This window comes from Pimephales promelas, chromosome 18 (assembly GCF_988280905.1).
Source record: "Pimephales promelas chromosome 18, fPimPro1.hap1.1, whole genome shotgun sequence".
In the NCBI taxonomy this organism is placed as follows: Eukaryota; Metazoa; Chordata; class Actinopteri; order Cypriniformes; family Leuciscidae; genus Pimephales; species Pimephales promelas.
The window spans coordinates 27593620-27614725 of NC_142786.1; the positions used below are offsets into that span (position 1 = coordinate 27593620).

A 21106-nucleotide genomic window follows, 5' to 3' on the forward strand; every position below is an offset into this window, starting at 1 on the left:
ACACACAATAAAAAATATAACTAATATAATTGATAATAACAATCTATATATATATATGGGTGAGTAAGATTTTTTTTAAAGAAATTATTACTTTTTCAGCAAGGATGCATTAAATTGATAAAAAGTGACAGTAAAGATATAGTTACAAAAGATTTCCATTTCACATAAATAGCAGGGAAAACTAAATTTTCCCTTCCTTTCATAAAAGTATACTGAAAAGTATTACAGTATCCACAAAACTGTTCTCAACATTAATAATAATAATAATAAATGTTTATTTAGAACTAAATCAGAACATTAGAATTATTTATGAAGGATCATGTGACACTGAAGACTGGAGTAAAGATGCTGAAAATGTAGCTTCGCCATCACTGGAATAAATTACATTAAAAAAAAATACCAGAGTACCGACCCAAACATTGGATCTAATACATATATGATACATTAACATTTATCTGATTTCATTCCAATAATACAGTCGTTCATCAGTAAGTGCACATTCCTCAAAGGAAAGACATTTTTTTAGCCATAATTTATTTTTTTTTTTTCTTAAACCGCCCGACCTCTGTCCAGTTTAATGGTTCATTCCAGGGCTGAGCGGTATGAGGAGAAGCTGTTTAATCAGAATCACTCTCCGGGTCTCTGAAGCTCCTAGGGGAGACCGCATTCACAAAACAAACATTGGACACTATTTATAGATGCCTGTCGACATGGCAACCACTTTGTTTGTTTGAATCAGAATCAGAAACTATTTCTCCTTTTTTTTTTTCCCCTCAAATGTTTCGCTTCTTGCTTCAAAGCAGACGCTGAGACTTAAGACACTCAGATGTCTCATTTGGCTCTGGTATGTTTCTCCAAAACAAGAGGCAGCAGGGTGGAGGGTATATGCTCTGGCAGGACGATAAGAGTCCATTTGTGCTTTTGTGTACAAGCCTGTGCTCTTAAATATTGCTGTGTGAAATCTATTCCGAGTAAACCACAAGTTAATCTTGTTTAGATGCCATCACCTATGGCACCACATCCAGTTTTTACACGTGTAAAGGAGTCACAAGCTGTTTACATCAGTCTAAGCCAGATTGGTTAAAATTGTTTTTGAAAAACTGTCAGTTTCACATCTGATTGAAAGAGCACTTGTTGAGTAAAACAAACCCTAGTTGCGAGGTTTTTGTACAGTGCATTAAGGTTGCAGAACTGAAAACACTATTCATTTAAATTCATTTTCTCCATAGAGAAATCGATTTTTAACATACCCCAATATAAAAGTCATTTCAAGACTCTGAATGACTTCTAACTCCGATAAAAGCATTGCAACTGACATTACAGTACCTGTACAATCTAAAACAACTTATGTATTTCAATAAGTTGCAATAACCTTCAATTATATTGTGGTTTATATGGCATAATTAGTAGTTGACTCCCTCAATGATGTGGTACATGGTTTAGAACTCGCTATTAAAGCTTAATTTGAAATTCCTATGGAGAAAATGAATGGGGAAAATCGTTCTTGATGAGGTTTTGCTCTTTTTGTTGAAATCTTTACTGGAACCTTGAGTTCTGCTGCTACAACACTGAATTAAATTTTATGAATCAGACATGCATACAAACAGGAATACGTAGACACACGATTATACTCACATATAAACCATCTCCCTTCCTTGTCTTAGTAGCGCTGACTGAGTTTTGCTGACTACTCAAAAAGGGTGGAAAGAATACTAACGTCTGCCTGATGCCCTGCCCAATGTCAGACAGACACCTCCCACCTCTTTCTTCAAAAGGGTTACATACATTACACCACCTTGCATTACCGAATATCTTGGCTTTATTAAGTTGCTATTTAGAGAACTATTTTAGTTAGTCATTAGAGTACTAACAGTTAGTCGTCTGATATGTCAAAACCTAATCACATCTCAGTCAAAATAAGATATAGGCTTACTGGCACACTGGTAGTTATGAAGTGACTAATATATCTAGATAGACACGTACATATATACATAGATACATACAAATTAACATTCATTGTTCATAATAAGGCAATTGTAATAATGTATTATAGACAAATATGAATTAATAGCCTAATAAAAATACATATTTATTAAAAAAAAACTTTAACCAAGATAAATGCTATCTAGGATATCTAAATGCTAACATTTACCTTATACATTGTAAAAGAAAAGGTTATTTATTATTAGTTTATGATGCCTAATACTTAAACTAATGTTAATGGGCTGAACCGTATACTTTAAAGTTATTAATCTGCTTACCTAGCCAATCTTTACAAATTAAAATAAGACCACTTTTTAATGGCAACCAATTCTTGCTTTTTGAAAATACTTTTTTCAAAGAGTTAAATGCAGCTTAGAAACCGTATGAACTTTTTCTCTTCTTGTCAATAACAGTTTGTATTAATTTACATGTCAAACTGCATTTCTGCCTCTCTAGTATTTAACACAAATAAAAGCATCCTGCTTTCACAAAGAACAGTCACTGTTTCTGTTTCCCAGAATGCAGCAGCTGAGAATGGCTGCAGTTTCTCTCTCCTCTATCTGACCAGTTACAGAAGTGTAAAGGGTAAATAGCAGCTGACCACAAACAGTCAAATTTGTATCACTTGTATTTGTTCCTTTATGAAACAAGTCAAGATATAATAGTATTCACATGCTGCTAACAATGCTAAGTGATATGGCTTGATTTTGTTGGACATTAACTAAACCAAAACACAGTCTGCTTAACATGGAGTCAACAAACCCTGTTTTTAATATATAGCCTGTCTGTACTAGAATATGTATTTTATCTGCTGCTGATTGACACTTACTGTAAGTATACAACAGCATAAACTGCACTTCTGTCTCTCACAGGCCAACTCTCATTTCTGGAAATGAAATGGTTCACCCCCAAAAAACAAACATATATGCTACTATTATTCCACATTACTCTAAAGTAGGACAACATAACACACAAAAGACAGATTGACAGGAGCTTTAATCTCCCACTAACAAAATGACCTTCACCACTCATATTTCTACTGCTATGGTGTGTGAGAGAGTGTGTGCTCCTGAGGGCTTTCAGTCTTTAAAAAATTCATAATGTCATAAGTTCATCTGCCCATTCACATTAGCAGCTGTGTTTAGATTACTAAAGAAAAGGTTAAAAATGTCTTAACCTCAACTTTCCCTCTCTTTCACACACGTTTGTTCCACTATATTAGTCAGGAAATCTCACAGACTTTGGTTTTATATCAGTATTTTACATTTTCTATGGACTAACCCGACCCCTTAAACATAAAACTCACAGAAACATTAGATTTAAATAAAAACATGACTTTGTATAACCCTTTTTAAAGAGGACCTATTATGCTTTTTTTTTAACTTTCTTTTGTGTGTAATGTTGCTGTTTGAGCATGAAAAAGGTCTGCAAAGTTACAAAGTCACTCCAAAGAGAGTTACTCTACATCAGTGCGCACTGTTTCTAAACTATGGAACGCCTCCAAATTAAATCTTGAGTTTTCTTCTGCGAATTCACATTACAATTATATGAGTTGCATTAGTAGTGTGTTGAAACTCGCGGTTATGGTAAGGGACGAGACATTCCCTAAACACACTTGAAGCGGTTGACCGATCAAAACACACTGGTCCAGCCGGCCAATCAGATCACACTGCGCTTTTCGGAAGAGGGACTGAAACTAAACAGAGCACTACAAACAGACTGTGAAGAGTAAAATATGTGCAGTCAGGCCCAATTGTTAGTGTTCAACAGGTTTCACCATTCCTGAGGACATTTTGGACCTCACAAGCATCGTCAAACCTGTACACACGTACAATATAAACACAGTCTGTTTAATCACATGTTTGCCTGTGTTCCTTTGTTCTCGCCATCATCGGTTACCATGGATATGGATTTAATCATTACAGCTGTTCATTAGTTCGTTCAACATGTGTATTTAAGTTCCTCACCTTCACTCATTCTTTGTCCGGTATTGTTTGTGCATGGCACACTGGTTCAAGTTGTTGGCTTATGTTTAATAAAGACTGTCATTATTTGTACCTGTTGTAATCAAACCATTAAAGGCAGATGATACTGCAGAATGCGCTTATGATAAACAGAACAATATTTAATATGTTGGTGTGGATGCCAATTTAGTTATTGTTATTGTGATTATTTTTGGTGTGAATCGGTTACTTCTTGCACCCCCTAGTATTAGTATTACCAATTATTATTCAGTCTTCAAAATCAACAACACAAATATGTGAATTTACTCCCATTTAACAAGTAGGTATAATTATTATTTTTGCCATCTTAATTGTATGGTTAGTTCAGTTGTATTATTTGCATTTAGCATTGTTGTTGTTTTTTTGTCTTGGATGTCCGCAACCCTATCAAAAAATAACTGCACTCATCGGAAATCACTAACTCTCATTGAAAATTAAAGACTTCAGGTTTCTCTGCCGCTACCTAATCCCCTTCAATGTGAACGGCCCTTTGGAAACTACTGAATGAAGCTCCTGGCACACACACGCTGGGCTCAGCGGCAGTTACATAACCGTGAACACACACCCCTATCGGTCAGCTCAAAGTTCTTCGGCTCACTGCAGATGGCTGACCTCTGACCTGTCAGCGCGCAGCAGCCAGTCACGCAGCACACTGCTGACATGGATAATGAAAACACATACAAACACTCCACCCAGAACAAGCTCCATGACAATGGATGACTAGTGAACTGCCAATGGACTCTTGCTTCACAGTAATAACACTGCGGCCCAAAGTGAGTATCTACAATCTAATCCTTATGGGACAGTTAGAATTAAAGTTTTGTCATCATTTATTCAACCGGTACTACAGCCCTACCTAGGACAAGAAAAGGTAACATTGAGGTTGTGATACACTTGGTAAGGGGGTGAGAGACAACACGAACACGAAATAATGCGAAAGAAAATTATTTTTTATACATAATTGAATTAAGTATACAAAAAGATGAAAAATGTTCATCATGTCACTCGTATGACTTACTTTCTCCAATGGAAATATTAGAAATGAGATATTTTGAAGAATGAGCTAGCTGACCTATTACATAAAATTACAATTAGCGTTTAAATGAATTTGTTTGTGTGAACTATACCTTTAAGTCCAGACATGAGACTAAGCCTTTAGTCGCTTTATGACATGAACGTTGATAATCTGGCAGTTTAGTATTTGCTGTTGTGAACTTGCGTAATGTGTGTGTCCATGAAGTGTCAAGTGTCATCAAGAGAACTTGGACTTGGTTATTTGTTTGTTGAAGATTTTTTTCCACTCAACATAAATGGTTGAGAATCTCTAGCTTTTTAAATCCACATTTTGATGGAAACTACAGGTTACAGAGGCATCGGTGATGAGGCCAAGACTGCAGATCCAAATTCATTATGAGACAAAGGGATTATGATTGGCTAAACCATCCCCAATGTCCACATAATAAAGCATTTACTCCAGTATGTATATTTAAACAACATATTTACTCTAGTGATATACTCTTCTATGTTCTTTTTAAAAGCACAATACAGTTATTAATCCTTTCTACAGTAAATGTTTAGTGTAATCAAAGTTAATGCACAGTTAAATTTTCCCACAACATTTGTGAGATTTGACAAAACAGGGTAACTTCATTAATCAGAATTTTCATTTTTTTTTTTACCATTTTCTGCTCAAAAATAACGTATCAAACCAGTTTTAATAACTGATATGGGGGTTAACAAAAGGAAGCATGTTTCATTTATCATTCTCATACTACGCAGGACATTTGAGCGTCAACAAGAGGATTGTTCTTGCTCATCAAGCAGGTTCTGTTTATGTTCACAGATCAATGTTTATGTGTGAATAAAAGCCTAAATTCAATCTTTTCATCATAAAGCAACCAAGTCTCTTCAGAAAATTTGGACTAAACCACTTACCGGTAATTCATATGGATTAGTTTTACGATCCCTTTATGAACTTTTTGAAACTCCAGAGTTTGTTGCGTAGCTATGACATGGGGTTGAGTAATTACTGAAATAATTTGTATTTTTGGTTGAACTAAGTACAGCCATTTATTTGTAAATCGAGTAGTATTGCAATTAAAAATTAATGTTGAAGAGACATAAAAAGAAAGAAAAAAAACACTTGATCCTCCATGAGCATACACACTTAGGAAGAAAAAAAAAAAACTTTGCTAACATCAACCACATGCACACAAGACCACATGCTCACACACACACCAGGCCTCCGCTTCTCTAATTCACTTGCTATGTTGCTGCTGGTTTGTTTCACAACACTGTCACATCCAATGAGATTCTCTCTCTCTCTCGGTCCTGGCTTTTGGCCACTCAGTAAAAACGACACAGTAGAGACCATCTCACTGTCATTCAGACCAAACCCTCCCCTCCATCAGCATTACTTATCAGCGTCTGGCCACTGTCAGCCCACGCACGGCCCAGTCAAACACACTGAGCTCTTTACTAGAGTAATTCCCTGGGCAAATCCACAGAGGGTATAATGCAGGGATTAGAGCTGCAAGGCATTACAATCCAAAACACACACTTCAAACGCATCTCTATTCACCTGCCTTCACTCACTCTCTCTCTCTCTCTCTCTCAATAAATACACATACTGGCCAAACAAAATCATACTCTGGTGTTACCAGATGGTAATATTTTGATATTTCATGACACTAAATAATTACCATATTCATATACTATAGTATTTACATTGCACACAAAGGTGCTTCAAATAATTACATGCCAATATCATCGCACCATCATTTGCATCATTTGCAATATGACGTTATCCATTGCTAAATTATGGCTCATCACAGACTAGCTAACCACAAAGCTAGCTAATGCCACTATCATCAGTCTGTTCTGTTGTGACAATACAAGAAACAAGTTTCTTTTTAAAATGCATTATCATATTATTTTAGTTAAAACTCATAAATAACTACAAATAACTAATGTTAGGGAAATCTGTTAATGTTTTGTTGCGCGTTTCTGAAAAAATAAATAAAAAAAAATCAGCCGATATATCGGAATTTAAAACCAACAAATATTTCTATCGGTATCGGCCTTCAAAATCCTTTATCGGTCAGGATCTAAACAGTGCATGTTCAGAAACATAGTGACATCCTATTTTTTTGTAAGTGCAAACTCTGTATCTCTCCATCTCTTTTCTCTGGCCTCTTTTGCAGAGCATATGAACACAACACAAGCATGTGCTTTATGAAAGTGGGGGCCTCCTCACGGAGATCAGTGAAAGCAGCACAAACAGAGCTGGAGTGAGAATGAAACACCACGAGCTCAGCTCACTGATCCAGCAACGACAGTCAATCGCGTGACACCCCCGCCGCGCGTGTGTGCGTGTGTGTGTGTGTGTGTGCAGCTGTGCAAGCGCTAGGCCAGTGGCCAGGCAGGCAGGCAGTAGGCGGTGAGAGTGACTTGCCGATTCAATCCAAACCCAACAAAATTTCATGACTCTGACAGCACAACCTTTCAGCCTTCCCATGCTCTCCTTACAACGGTTTGTTAACATTATAGCCTTGGACGCAGATAAAAGGTCGCAAAACCTTTCAGAAATACTTTTTCTGTCACTTTCAATGAAGACTCTTACATAACAGCTCTAAAGTTATAGCAACCTCAGTGAAACCGAACGGTTTACTACACACTGAACTGACCCTCAGAATCCTCGTTGACGGTGGGATGTAGCTACGACACATGATATGACTAATTCTGAAAACAAAACCTGTTTTACAAAGCGGAGCTGTTTTTCCAAAGAGCTACCCAGTGATCTGAGCAGGCCCGTCATGTGACCCACCTTGTGATTTTTATCAGGAAGAGTATTTGAGACCTGCACGCCTGGGGTGAAAATGTAAGATAGTTATTTTCAGGGTATCTGCAGGGCTTATAAAAAGTAAGGCTTTTTATGATCTTTAAACTCATTTAAGATAAGGGAGTGTTATAATGAAATATGCATAGTTTTTGCATCTGGTCTCTGAACAAAAACAGCAGACCGGTTGAATGAAAATCCAAACTCACTCCATGAGTCCCTGCCAGTAGGTGGTGCTTATGGATCAACAGTAATAGCGGTTACCCTGGTAACACCTGTTAGCAATGAGGTGGAGAGTCTGCAGGTATGATATAAGCACCATAAAGAAAACATTGTCATAATTCATCAACAGTAAATCAAAAAGCAATTGCTTGGCATAAATGTGTGGGACTATTCATTGATTGTGAACTGCTCTGAAACCGCAAGCCTGCTGAACACGCATAAATTTTACTTTGAAACATGCAGCACTCTTTTAATTAAATCATATCCATTTCATTTAATAAAATGTTTAATAATCAGTCACAATATACTTTATCGTGATTCCTGTTACAGTGCCTAAATTTAAGACCTCTTGAAATGATCATAGACTTCTTTAAGATACTTAAGACTTTTTATAGCCTTAGCTGTGATAAAATGTAATTTAAGACGTGACCCGTGGGGTCCCTGCTATCATTATTCTGTAAAACTAGGCAAAACGTGTGTGTTTATGTGTACAGCAGACACATCAGGGTCCCTTGTTTCTTGTCTCTGCGGGTTTGCTATGACCCTGCTTATGTAATGAAGGATGCAGGGACACACACACTTATTCTAGAGAGCATCTTGCTGCTGTTATTTAGTCCACACTTGGTCTAAGGATATCTGCTAAGATCTGAAGCATTCTGATGTCCGGCCTATAATTATTATTATTATTCATTACTAAATAAATAAATACTGTAAATCATAACCTTTGGGTTTGAAATGATTTTTTTTAAATATTTTTGAAAGAAATCTCTTATGCCCACCAAGGCTGCATTTATTTGATCTGTAAAAAAAAAACATAATATTGTGAAATATTATTACAATAGGGAAAAAACTCTTTCTGTTTTAATATCAATTTTAAAATGTAATTTATTCCTTTGATGGCAAAGCTGAATTTTCAGCATCTGTCACGTGATCTTTCAAAATGTATTCTAACATCAAGTCTTGTATTGTCAATACAAGATATTGAAAAATGTATGCACATCTTGATGGAAATAACATCTAACATTTATTTCCATTAAGAGGTGCATACATTTTTAGTCATGCATGTACATTTTAGTCATTTTGCATTGACAACGCAAGAGTCCAGCACTCTGTAAAGTCTCATCCAGCACATCCTGAAGACTTTCAATGAATTTAAAGGGATACTCCACTTTTTTTGGAAATAGGCTCATTTTACCACTCCCCCAGAATTAAACAGTTGGGTTTTACCATTTTCGAATCCATTCAGCTGATTTTTTGATATTTAGAAGAATATCAGTAACCAGACAGTTTCTGGTCACATTGATTTCCATAGTAGGAAAAAAAATATACTATGGAAGTCAATGAGACCAGAAACTGTCTGGTTACTGATATTCTTCTAAATATCAAAAAATCATCTGAATGGATTCGAAAACGATAAAACTCAAATGTTTAACTCTGGGGGAGTGGTAAAATGAGTCTATTTCCAAAAAAAAAGTGGAGTATCCCTTTAAGGTGTGCAATAATTATCTAATCATAGACTCTTAAGGATTTGCCTATTTAAATCCAGACAGCGACTTCATGGCCGGGCAGTGTCAGCAGAAGAATGAATAAAAATGAAGAATAAATTCACAACTCTGAAGTTTTATTGGGAGAAAAAAAATAAAATAATAATAGGCCAATAATATATTTTGTCAATACAATCATCATGCACAGGTATGGTAAAAAGAACATTCTAGTCCTTGTACATAACAATGAACTTTAACCTCATGGTAAACAGATATAAGACTCGTGAGAGGTACCAAGGATCAGGGGATCCCCCATTGGAAGTTTCACCAATGACCCCACCAGTTTCCACACAAAACAATCGATTGCAGCTCATAACGCTCATTCTCCGACCCACGCAATACGCTTACAGATTCAAATACAAGAACGCTAGAGGCCCGAAATAGCTCTTCCCTGCATACACTCACCCTCTATAAACCGCAGAGTACACACCCATTTCACACACAACATTATATAAAAGCGTGTAAAGGCATCTTACTCACACGCACACAAAAACACAAGGTGACACACGCCCACACAAACATACATCTCCTTGACAGTCCATTCTGAAGATGAAAGACTGAAAGTGGGGCAGATGATGACAAGAAAAAATGAAAACGACTGCAGTGGTAGAAATAAAAAGACCCCCTCCTCCCCCCATAGGCATACACCAACACAGCTTCAATTCTTTATACAGTCCCATTCAAATCCTCTTCACCAGGGGGAACGGGCCAGTCAGCCCTGCAGAACCACAGAGAAGCACCGGGATAATTGATAAGTAATTGAGGGAAAGATCTGGGGTCTTTTAATTAATCATAAGAGAAGCGCTGCACAATTTTTAGTAATGGTGGTTACCGAGAAGCCCTTAAGAAGAATTCCCAGATTAGACTGCAGTGCTTCGTGTCTTTTCAACTGACCTATTTAATGGAAAAACTTTTTATCAGAAACAGAAATACTACCATCTGACCCCTAGTGATTAGCTAACATGATTAAACTGCAGTGAGAAAATGAAATAAACCAAGCGAGAGTGGAGAGCTGTCATCTATGGAAAAACAGAAATTAGTTGACATTTCTGAATGTATTGTTTGACTATAATAAAATAAAAATGTACTATAATTATTTGACCTTATTATATTTATGCATTCTAAACTACAAGAGTTACTTATTAATTGTTTTTTAGACACAATAACACAATTATTAGAAAACAAAAAACATGGTGTGTCTTACAAATAATAATATGATCATTATTATGATTTTCTTTATTCTTATCCCATCACACCTTTTTTGTGAGGGAACAGTTGCCCAAAACAATAATTGTTTTAAAGTAAAAAAATAATAATTATAATTAAATGTTCCACATTGCTCATATGAGAAGGAAGGGCTATGAGAAAGTAAACAGGGATAATTTTGCAAATACTTTAACACTGTTTTTGCCTTGCCATGAAATGCGGCTCTTCTGAAAAATAGTCAGACTGAATGTTTTTTTTTGTTTGTTTTTTTTTTACCACACCAAACAGAAAAAAACATCCATAATTAAAAAAAAATGAATACAGAATGCTTACTGAAGGGCTGATTTATCCTCTGAAATTTGGGAAATTGGAGTAACTATGGAAAGTTGGTGTAACAACGTGTAATTCCTTTACAATGTATTACAAAATCTGCCCTCAGGCTTAAGAGATTAAACATCACCACCGACGACAACAACAACAGCAAGTACACTGCTTTCTAAGCTAGAACAGGCAGGATTGTGAAATATTACTATTGATGGAAAGATCACGAGCTACACTTGGCAAACAAGACTGTGAGAATTCAATGAAACCTGCTAATCTAGCAAAATCTGAGCAGTTAGAGCGAAGTCTACGGCACATCATCTGCCAACGTTTTTCACTGAGGAAACTATTTGGAAGCTGTTACGTTCCCTTGTCTTTGGACTTGAAAGTCTGAAGGCTCACCGGAGAATGGGAAAGAATGTCTTTGTGCTCAAAGTAGACTATCATTGAAGGAGGGTGGGTTCCTGTCAGAGAAAACTCAAAAAAAAAAAAAAAAAATACTGCCTTCTCTCTGAAGTTGTACAAAGCCCAAAAAAATACAGTGCTGTTCTGTGTTCCACAACACACCCCATATTTTACCCCGCTGTCTCTCCGTCACCGGCTGTAAGAAAATGGCAAAGCTCGGCTTGTGCTCTAACGTTGAGGTAACTATGAATGTGTTGCTGAGAACACAGGCGACATGAATAAAATCATTTCCCCAACAGGAAAAAGAAGAAGCCTGCAGCCTCTTTCTGGTATGCCTTTCCTGATGTAATCTCCAGAACAACACAAGCACGCTCAGCGAGATGGCCTTCTTCCCAACAATTACCCTGGCCACAGTGAACACCTCCAGTCAAATCAAGTTCATGGACACTCAAGGTCACATCATCTCAGTCAGAGTCAACCTAGAAATCCTTGGAAGGACGTCCCTGTCAGCTTGTTATGCATTAAGTACAGACCTTTACCTTAGAACTAAAAGGTTGGTAACTGGCTATGCACCAAAATTTCAGTAAAAGAAAATGTTTATCTGATATATATATTTATCTATCTCCAACGGACTCGGTCTCGACTCGAACTCGATCCTTCAAAGACTCTGTCTTGACTCAGACTCGACCCTTCAAAGACTCTGTCTCGACTCGGACTCGATCCTTCAAAGACTCTGTCTTGACTCAGACTCGACCCTTCAAAGACTCTGTCTCGACTCGGACTCGATCCTTCAAAGACTCGGTCTTGACTCAGACTCGACTATGTTTGAAAACCAACGGACTCGGTCTCGACTCGGACTCGATCCTTCAAAGACTCGGCCTTGACTCAGACTCGACCCTTCAAAGACTCGGTCTTGACTCAGACTCGACTGTATTTGAAAACCAACGGACTCGGTCTCGACTCGGACTCGATCCTTCAAAGACTCGGCCTTGACTCAGACTCGACCCTTCAAAGACTCGGTCTTGACTCAGACTCGACTATGTTTGAAAACCAACGGACTCGGTCTCGACTCGGACTCGATCCTTCAAAGACTCGGTCTCGACTCGGACTCCGTCCTTCAAAGACTCGGTCTTGACTCAGACTCGACTGTATTTGAAAACTAATGGACTCGGTCTCGACTCGGACTCGACTCTTCAAAGACTCGGTCTTGACTCAGACTCGACTGTATTTGAAAACAAACGGACTCGGTCTCGACTCGGACTCGTCCCTTCAAAGACTCGGTCTCGACTCGGACTCGACTCTTCAAAGACTCGGTCTTGACTCAGACTCGACTGTATTTGAAAACTAACGGACTCGGTCTCGACTCGGACTCGACTCTTCAAAGACTCGGTCTTGACTCAGACTCGACTGTATTTGAAAACAAACGGACTCGGTCTCGACTCGGACTCGTCCCTTCAAAGACTCGGTCTCGACTCGGACTCGACTCTTCAAAGACTCGGTCTTGACTCAGACTCGACTGTATTTGAAAACTAACGGACTCGGTCTCGACTCGGACTCGTCCCTTCAAAGACTCGGTCTTGACTCGGACTCGACTGTATTTGAAAACCAATGGACTCGGTCTCGACTCGGACTCGTCCCTTCAAAGACTCGGTCTCGACTCGGACTCGACTCTTCAAAGACTCGGTCTTGACTCAGACTCGACTGTATTTGAAAACTAACGGACTCGGTCTCGACTCGGACTCGTCCCTTCAAAGACTCGGTCTCGACTCGGACTCGACTCTTCAAAGACTCGGTCTTGACTCAGACTCGACTGTATTTGAAAACTAACGGACTCGGTTTCAACTCGGACTCGTCCCTTCAAAGACTCGGTCTTGACTCGGACTCGACTGTATTTGAAAACCAATGGACTCGGTCTCGACTCCGACTCCATCCTTCAAAGACTCGGTCTTGACTCAGACTGTATTTGAAAACTAACGGACTCGGTCTCGACTCAGACTCGACCCTTCAAAGACACAGTCTTTGAATAAAAAAATAAAAAAGGTAATTGCAACTTTTTATCTTACAAATCTGACTTTTTAATCTGACTTTAGAATTGCTTGATAAAAGTCGCAATTGTGTGTTATAAAGTCAGAATTGCATGATATAAACTCGCAATTCTGAAAAAAAAAACGATTTAGACTTTGTTTATGACGTTATAATTTGAATTGCATGATATAAAGTTGCAATTGTGTATTATAAAGTCAAAATTGCAAGCTATAATCTAAAAAAAGTCATATTTATATCACGCAATTCTGAATTATTTTCTCTGGATTGCAAGTTGTAAACTCGCAATTATCTTTTCAAATGTTTTATTCTGTGGCGGAAACAAGCTTCAATATGTCACACCCACAACTAAAGAAGAGAGATTTAAAATTTATCTAGGAAATATTTTCTGTTATTAGTTGATTTTCTCATGAAATGGATATTTGTCTGCATTCAGCCAGAACTCGTCCTGTGCCCTTCCCTTGTGCCTGCTCTCCTTCTCACCTCCAACTGTGAAGGGTAAATAAATTGCAATTCCGGACGTGACATGAAATGTTTAACAGAAGCAGTGCAAAGGTTGTAGTATCTATTTTGCATACCACATCTCTCTCCCTACAAAAACAACCCTTCAGACACAAACAAAAATCCCTAAAAATGATCAATCATTAATTTTGTAGAGGATATGATGTCTTTTGTTTCATGTATGGGAAAAAATTCCCTTTTACCATTCCAGCTAAACCCATTGAACCTGCATTAAGAATCAAGTGTGGATCTGCAGATATCACAGACCGCAAACATTTCAGGAACAAGACTCATTAACAGCAGAACATCCTAATTCTGTGTACTACAGTGACCCCTTATCCATGTGGTTTTTGAGATGGCGGTTTCGGTTGGGGAACCATCACAGGAGTACAGTACAGTAAACAAACAGATATCTGGACTTCCTGTGCAGTAGCTTATGGTAAATATTCTCAGTCACTGCTGACACCTGGGATACCGCTTTACACGGTGGCCCTCAGATTAACCTCATTCATCTGTGTCAGGCCTCATCAGTCCACTGCCTGCTGCTCATTCAACCTGCAAACCTCCCCATCCCAAAGCTGCTTCAGTACGCTGACAGCTGTTGACTCAGTGCAAGAGACAGCCTATTTAGCAAGAACCTTCGCATTTATCATTAACAGGCTTTTAAGCTAGATTTTGTATGCAAAATCGCTAAGGTGTTATGATTGCTAGCTGGTCTTTGTGGTTTGTGTCCCCCCCTCCCCCTTCTAGTGATTTTTAGGGATGTACTCCTTATCAGTCAAGATTAGAGATATTTTAATTCACATATGCATGCATAGTGGATGTTCATCGGCCAGAATTGGATATTAAATTGTTCATGCTCATTTCCTCTATTTTACATTTAGATTACTTTTGCCGTCATCTTACGAGCTCACTTAAAATGAATCTTTAAAAACACGAATAATTGAATAACACAGTTAAATGGAAACTTCAGAAAATTAGAATTGCAGCATATGCAACATTTAATATTATATATTGAGATTTACATTATATTATAAAATAGATTATGTATATATGTAAATTATGTATATAATGGGAAAAAGAACCAACAATTTAGTAAATAAATATCCATGTTTCCTTCTCTGTACATAATTCCAATTCCAAAGCCTAAATTCACTTTTCAATTTTTTTCAACAAATAACTTCCATTTATTTAGAAAAGATATTAAAGAATTTTAATATCAGTGCATCACTATTGTTTTCCTGTTTTGCTCACTCAGAAAATGCATAACACACCTCTAATAAACCACATGATTTGAGGATAGCTAAAGTTCAGTTACTCTAACCAGGCCTCTAACCTTAAGCATGAGCAATAGTAATAATTCCTATAATGATTAAAAAAAAAAAATCAACAATAAAAACGTTAGCCAATGGAAAACAGACAGATTATCCTTTTATGATACAGCTAACAGTCATTAAATAAGACTTATGAGATCTGTGATCTCCTCCAAATGATTTGAGAGCTGGATAATGTTAATGAACACACTCAATTGTTCTCAGTGTGCCCACGTTTTGAATTTATGTTTTAAGTACCTCTGGCTGACTCAGACACACATTGTTGGAGGGATTGATGGAAAAAAAAAACAGAGCGGTAGAGAAGAGAGAGGGAGGAATGCTTGTCTGGCTGACTCCTCTGAGAGTCTCTCTGGAAAGACTATATGGGATTTTAAAAAAGGGGAAGCGTCTCTCCCTCCAAAGTTGGCGCGTCTCCAACGCTCCAATGACATCACTAAAGAGGGGAAATGGGACGGAACTGGGATGGCCGTTTGCTTGTTTTATCTCAGCATGCAATATTTTGCTTTGCGTCAGCCTGGTTTTTCTCTGGTGCGTCTCCCCTTTGTCAAAACCACACTTTGTCTATTCAAGGCCAACGTTAACTTCAGGAAATTCCTTCAACGTACTGTAACTGCACTAAGTACAGCTTGAAGTGAAGTCCCTGCACCCTGCCCAAAAACTCTGCATTCTTTCCACAAAATTCACCAAGGTGAGAGTAGTTGCTATAGGGAATTCACGTCACCTGAATGATACGGCATGTATATTAAGGAAAGACTCTCTCATGCCAAACATAACAGTGGTAAGGGTGGATTTTGGTATTCCACGGATTGTTTGTATCCATGCAGTTTTCCTGTTATTGAATTCCTTTTGCAGTGCATATCCTTCTTTGTGCTGGAAGTATTCAATCCTGATACCCGCTGTGAGACTCATGATGCTTGGCAGGTCCCACTACATCCCTCTCACCTGGTAAGGTGGAGACATCTTCCGGTATATTCCCACTTCTGTGGGCCAATCCTTTGTGACATTTGCGATAGTCTTTTCTTCCCTATTGTGATGTATATCTTAGAAGTGAAATGGCTTCTTGAACAAGAAAAATGTAAGGCAGGACTTCTTGTCCATCAGGATTCAGGAACTGATTGGATTGTGGTTTGCTATTGCTGTGATCTGTTGCCCCGTCACCAACTTATATTGATTAAAGATTACAAGAGCACATGAATTTTAAGAAATAATTATGTGCACGGAATAATCATTCATAATAAATATTGCAATATTCCATTAAAAAAAAATAAGAATTGTCTATATTGATATCAGAAAATTGCCGAATTATATTTTTAAGTTATCAACTTGAATGTTTAAGTAATTTCAACATTTCGACTGAATAAACAGTATGCCGTCATAACGTATTTATCAAATACTTATTTTTACAGTGTGGTGACTCAGAAAATACTGAGAACTTCTCAGGAACATTCATGTGAATTCCTTAATAATTGTAGTGACTTCTTTCTTAAAGGGTTAGTTCACCCAAAATGAAAATGAAGTCGTTAATTACTCACCTCCATGCTGTGCCAACCCCGTAAGACCTTCGTTCGTCTTCGGAACACAAATGAAGATATTTTTGATTAAATTTGAGAGCTGGATCACTGCTACTGCCAAAGGGATCGAAACTTGACGGCCCAGAAAGTCAATGAAGAAAATGTTTAAATATTCCATGTGACAACACTGGCTCAAGTATAAGTTTATCAAGCGACGAGAATACTTTTTGTGCGAAAAACAAACAAAAACTCTTCCTTGTAGGCCTGAGACGAGAGTTCAAGAGATTTCCACGACGCATGCGCGAGAACTAAACTGAAGTAGTTGAAGAAGATCGCAATTCTCGCGCAAGCGTCGTGGAAATCTCTTGAACTCTCGTCTCAGGCCTACAAGGAAGAAAAGGAATCGTCGAATAAAGTCAAAGTTATTTTTGTTTGTTTTTTCGCACAAAAAAAATATTCTCGCCGCTTGCCTATGTAGCAAAGATACTCTCAAATTTAATCAAAAATATCTTTATTTGGATCGGAAGTCGAACAAAGGTCTTATGGGGTTGGTACAGCATGGCGGGTGAGTAATTAATGACTTAATTTTCATTTCTGGGTGAACTAACCCTTTAAGAAGATTTTCATGATTAATTCTTTATGGAATCCATACCATCTCCTTCACTTTCAATCAAGCTGTCACTCCAAGGAAGTTTCATCACTGCATGATATGTGAGGGCAGACAGAAGTATGCTTTGCGGTTGAAGAACATTGGTGGTCCTATTTATCTGCCTAGTTGCATCAAGAAGGATGGCATCTTGGCTTCACGAAAATTGGTCTTCATTTGTGTGTTCTTTGCTTCAGGGCTCATAACATGCTGGTCAAATGCTTCCAGCTGCCCTTTGTTTATGAACTATATGCAAAACAGTTCAAAACAAGCTAAATTTATTGCTGCTTCAAAATGTAATGCATATCAGATGGAAAGGAAGAAGCAGAGATGAGATATTCAGCCACATAATGCTCTATTATTTAGTCATTTTCATACTAAAATAATTACTAGTGACATGAAACATGAGACTGACGGTATGGAGCCTAAAAATAGGTGGGCAATTTTTCCCTACCAAGTTCCTCATTACAAATAAGGCAATTCTAGTTCCAAACTATAGTGAATGCCATTAAAAATAAATGAAGGCCAACTGCTGGGATAAAAATGGTTGAGAGGCATGAATGTACACTAAGACTGCACAGAGGTCTAGCTTTGTGCAGAACCTCAATAACAGACTGATGTATAATTCTTTTGCAATATATGTTGAGAATGGGGCTTTTAGACTCATTCCCTGTTATATAAGGACCATCATCCTCTTGCACATTGATGAACTGCAGTGCATAACAGACAACTGAGAAACATTAAAGAGATAGTTCACCCATAATTGAAAGTCTCATCTTTGACATCACCTTTGTGTTCCAAGTATGACTTTAACAAAACACCAAACTATATATTTTAGCCTGATGCTAAAGCTGCTTTGTTTCCCCACTCAATGAAAGTAAATGGTGACTGCTACAGGAAGATTTTTGGTCAACAAGGACATAAATTTCAATCTCTTCACCACACTCAGCTTCAGATGACTTGCAAAATAGTGGAAGAATTATTTATGATGCTTTTATGGTCCCTTTTTGTTGTTTTTTACTTGCCAGCTTTTTGTCAAGTCAAATGTAGTGCTTTTCACAATGCATAGTTTTAAAGCAGATTTATCAAAAATCAAGATGTTAATGTTTATGATATATCTTCACACAACCAAGATTTGCTATAGTACATATTGCTTTAGTTTACATGAGATATACTATAGAGCCAATCTCGGCTACTTTTGTGATCCCCATTCACTTTCATTGTATGGAAAAGATTAGCATGAACATTCTGCTAAATATCTACTTTTCTGTTCCACAGAAGAAAGAAAGTCATACAAGTTTGGAACAATAAAGATGAATTAATGAGGGCTGAATTTTCATTTTGCACTAGGCCCATCCCTTTAAGGAGGCTCCAAACGTTCTGCTTAAGGATTTTACAAACAGGCCTTTTCCATGACAAGCTTAAAAAGGATTTTCAACGTGTTCTAAGCCAGCTGCACATGAGCGTGAAGCTTCTTTGTTGCTTTCCTGGTGGAGGAGTGGCATCAATAGTGGCTCTACTGTCTGGATATGCCCAGAGGGAGCACCAAGCATACATAATACCGGCCCATAGAGGGGTCATCGATCCCAACACTGACATAGAGCCGCTACACTCACACTCTGCCATTCAGAACTTCAGCTATCGATTCCTTCGGAGCTCATCTTCACTACAATGTCAAAGATCAGTCTTGAAGTGCCTTCACATGCACCTGGTAAGCTGCTAAAGTAGGCAGAATTTAAGTTGGAAACAAAATACAGATGTACAAAACCAAACAACTAGACCTGATAAGCTTGTACAAGTGGACAAACATTAGTGAGTATACCCTGCCTCACTTTCATGCAGCCTTTGGTTTAGTTATGCATGGTTAATGAAAAATACTAGATTTTACATAAAGCACCCACAATGTGTGAATCCTAAGCTTTATATTTGTTGACCAAACCCTTGTTATATACAAAATGCATTATTTTACTGACACACAGCACTATAAACAGCAAAATCATTCACTTTAATCTAGGGTTGCACGATATATTGAAACAAAATCAATATTGCAATGTAGCTTAATGTGATTATCAATTCGCAAAGGCTTCGATTTATGGTGTTTTAGCGTCTCATTCATTTACTGTAAATCGAGCCACACTGAGACACAAGTGTGAAGTTGACATAATGCTACACTTCACTCTGAAACCATTGTTGTATATATTTGTTTGCTTGGCCAAAAATCAAAGCTTGATGGATGCTGAAACTAGGATGTAAAAATTTGTTAGAGAGTGTATTAAGAAATACCGTTTTTTTATATAATTTTTAATATCGAAATATTATTGCAATTTATTTTTATATTTTTTTTAGTATTTTTATTTAATAAAAATCATATTTTATAGTCATAATGAATGGGTCAAAACAGTGAGAATGTGGAAACTCAAATAGAAAGAATTCCTTTCAAACTCTTTTGTTCAACTCATGGTTACTGAAATAGATTTAAGTTGGATCTTATGAAGTACATCATCATTTTTTTAAAAGTTATCAACCAATCCAAATTGTTCAGCCAAAAAAACAACAACAACTCACTCACAAACAGCCTTCAGAGTAAAAAGTAATTTCAGATTTTTAAAATTATTTTTTATTTTGTATGCAAGTTTGCAACACAATCACCCTAATCATAATTAATTATTTCCAAATTGAGCAATTCAAGTCATCTGGTGAAAATTCTATATTTTTTTATTTGGCAAGATAGCCTATTTTGCAGGAAAAATTCTAATTTTTCCAATATCTTGAATCTATACTGCAGCGTTGCCTTTCACCAACTTTGATGTTTAACAACCCAGGTATCACTTTGCTTGCCTTGATTGCCTTTTAACTCAAAAATCACAATATTTCTGACTCATTAAGGCCACACAAGTCTATTAAATGAGACTTTAAAGGCTTAAAAATGACTCCTGGCCATCCAGAAACCACATACATAAGTTAATCTACAAGCTTAGTGCCTGGATATGAATTCTGAAGCCTTGCATGTGATTTATTCATGCAAGTGCTTTATTTTTAACTATGCTTCTAGATGGATGAAAAGATTAATTGATGAACCTGAAGCGCCACACTTTCACACCTAAATACATGTTTTTTTTTATTACATAACATCCACTGAACAATTAACAGTTTCGGGCACGTTCACGTTTATCCCATTGTTCAGCTAAAAAAAGAAAAAGTTTCAATTCAGGCTATACATAAAGCCATCGCGGGGAGTCTAGAGGAAGACGAGCAGCCCGCACGCTGACATCCACTCATTGGAGAAAGGAATGTTTTTCATCTCGATATCAAAAAAAGCTCTTGAGCGCTGCAGTACAAAAGCAGGTTGGGGATGTGTACTGCGTCCATGGAGGGAGAGCAAATGAATAGAGCTGAGAGATGAAAGAAAAGGGCTATAAAGGTCTGGAAACAGAATTGCTCAATCGATCCCATTCCCCTCCCATTCCTCGCCTCCTTCTCCCCACCTCACACTCTCTCCCCGCTGTGAGACTTTGACACTGTGAAAGGACATTGAACTCCTGTAGACTC

The 21106-nt window shown here is 37.5% G+C and overlaps 1 protein-coding gene across 4 annotated transcripts in view; it reads right to left on the reverse strand.

Annotated features, from left to right (window-relative positions):
* The window catches only part of atxn1a (ataxin 1a), a 130076-nt gene that overhangs the window by 74006 nt on the left and 34964 nt on the right, over positions 1–21106 (reverse strand). The gene's annotated exons all lie outside the window — the stretch shown is intronic.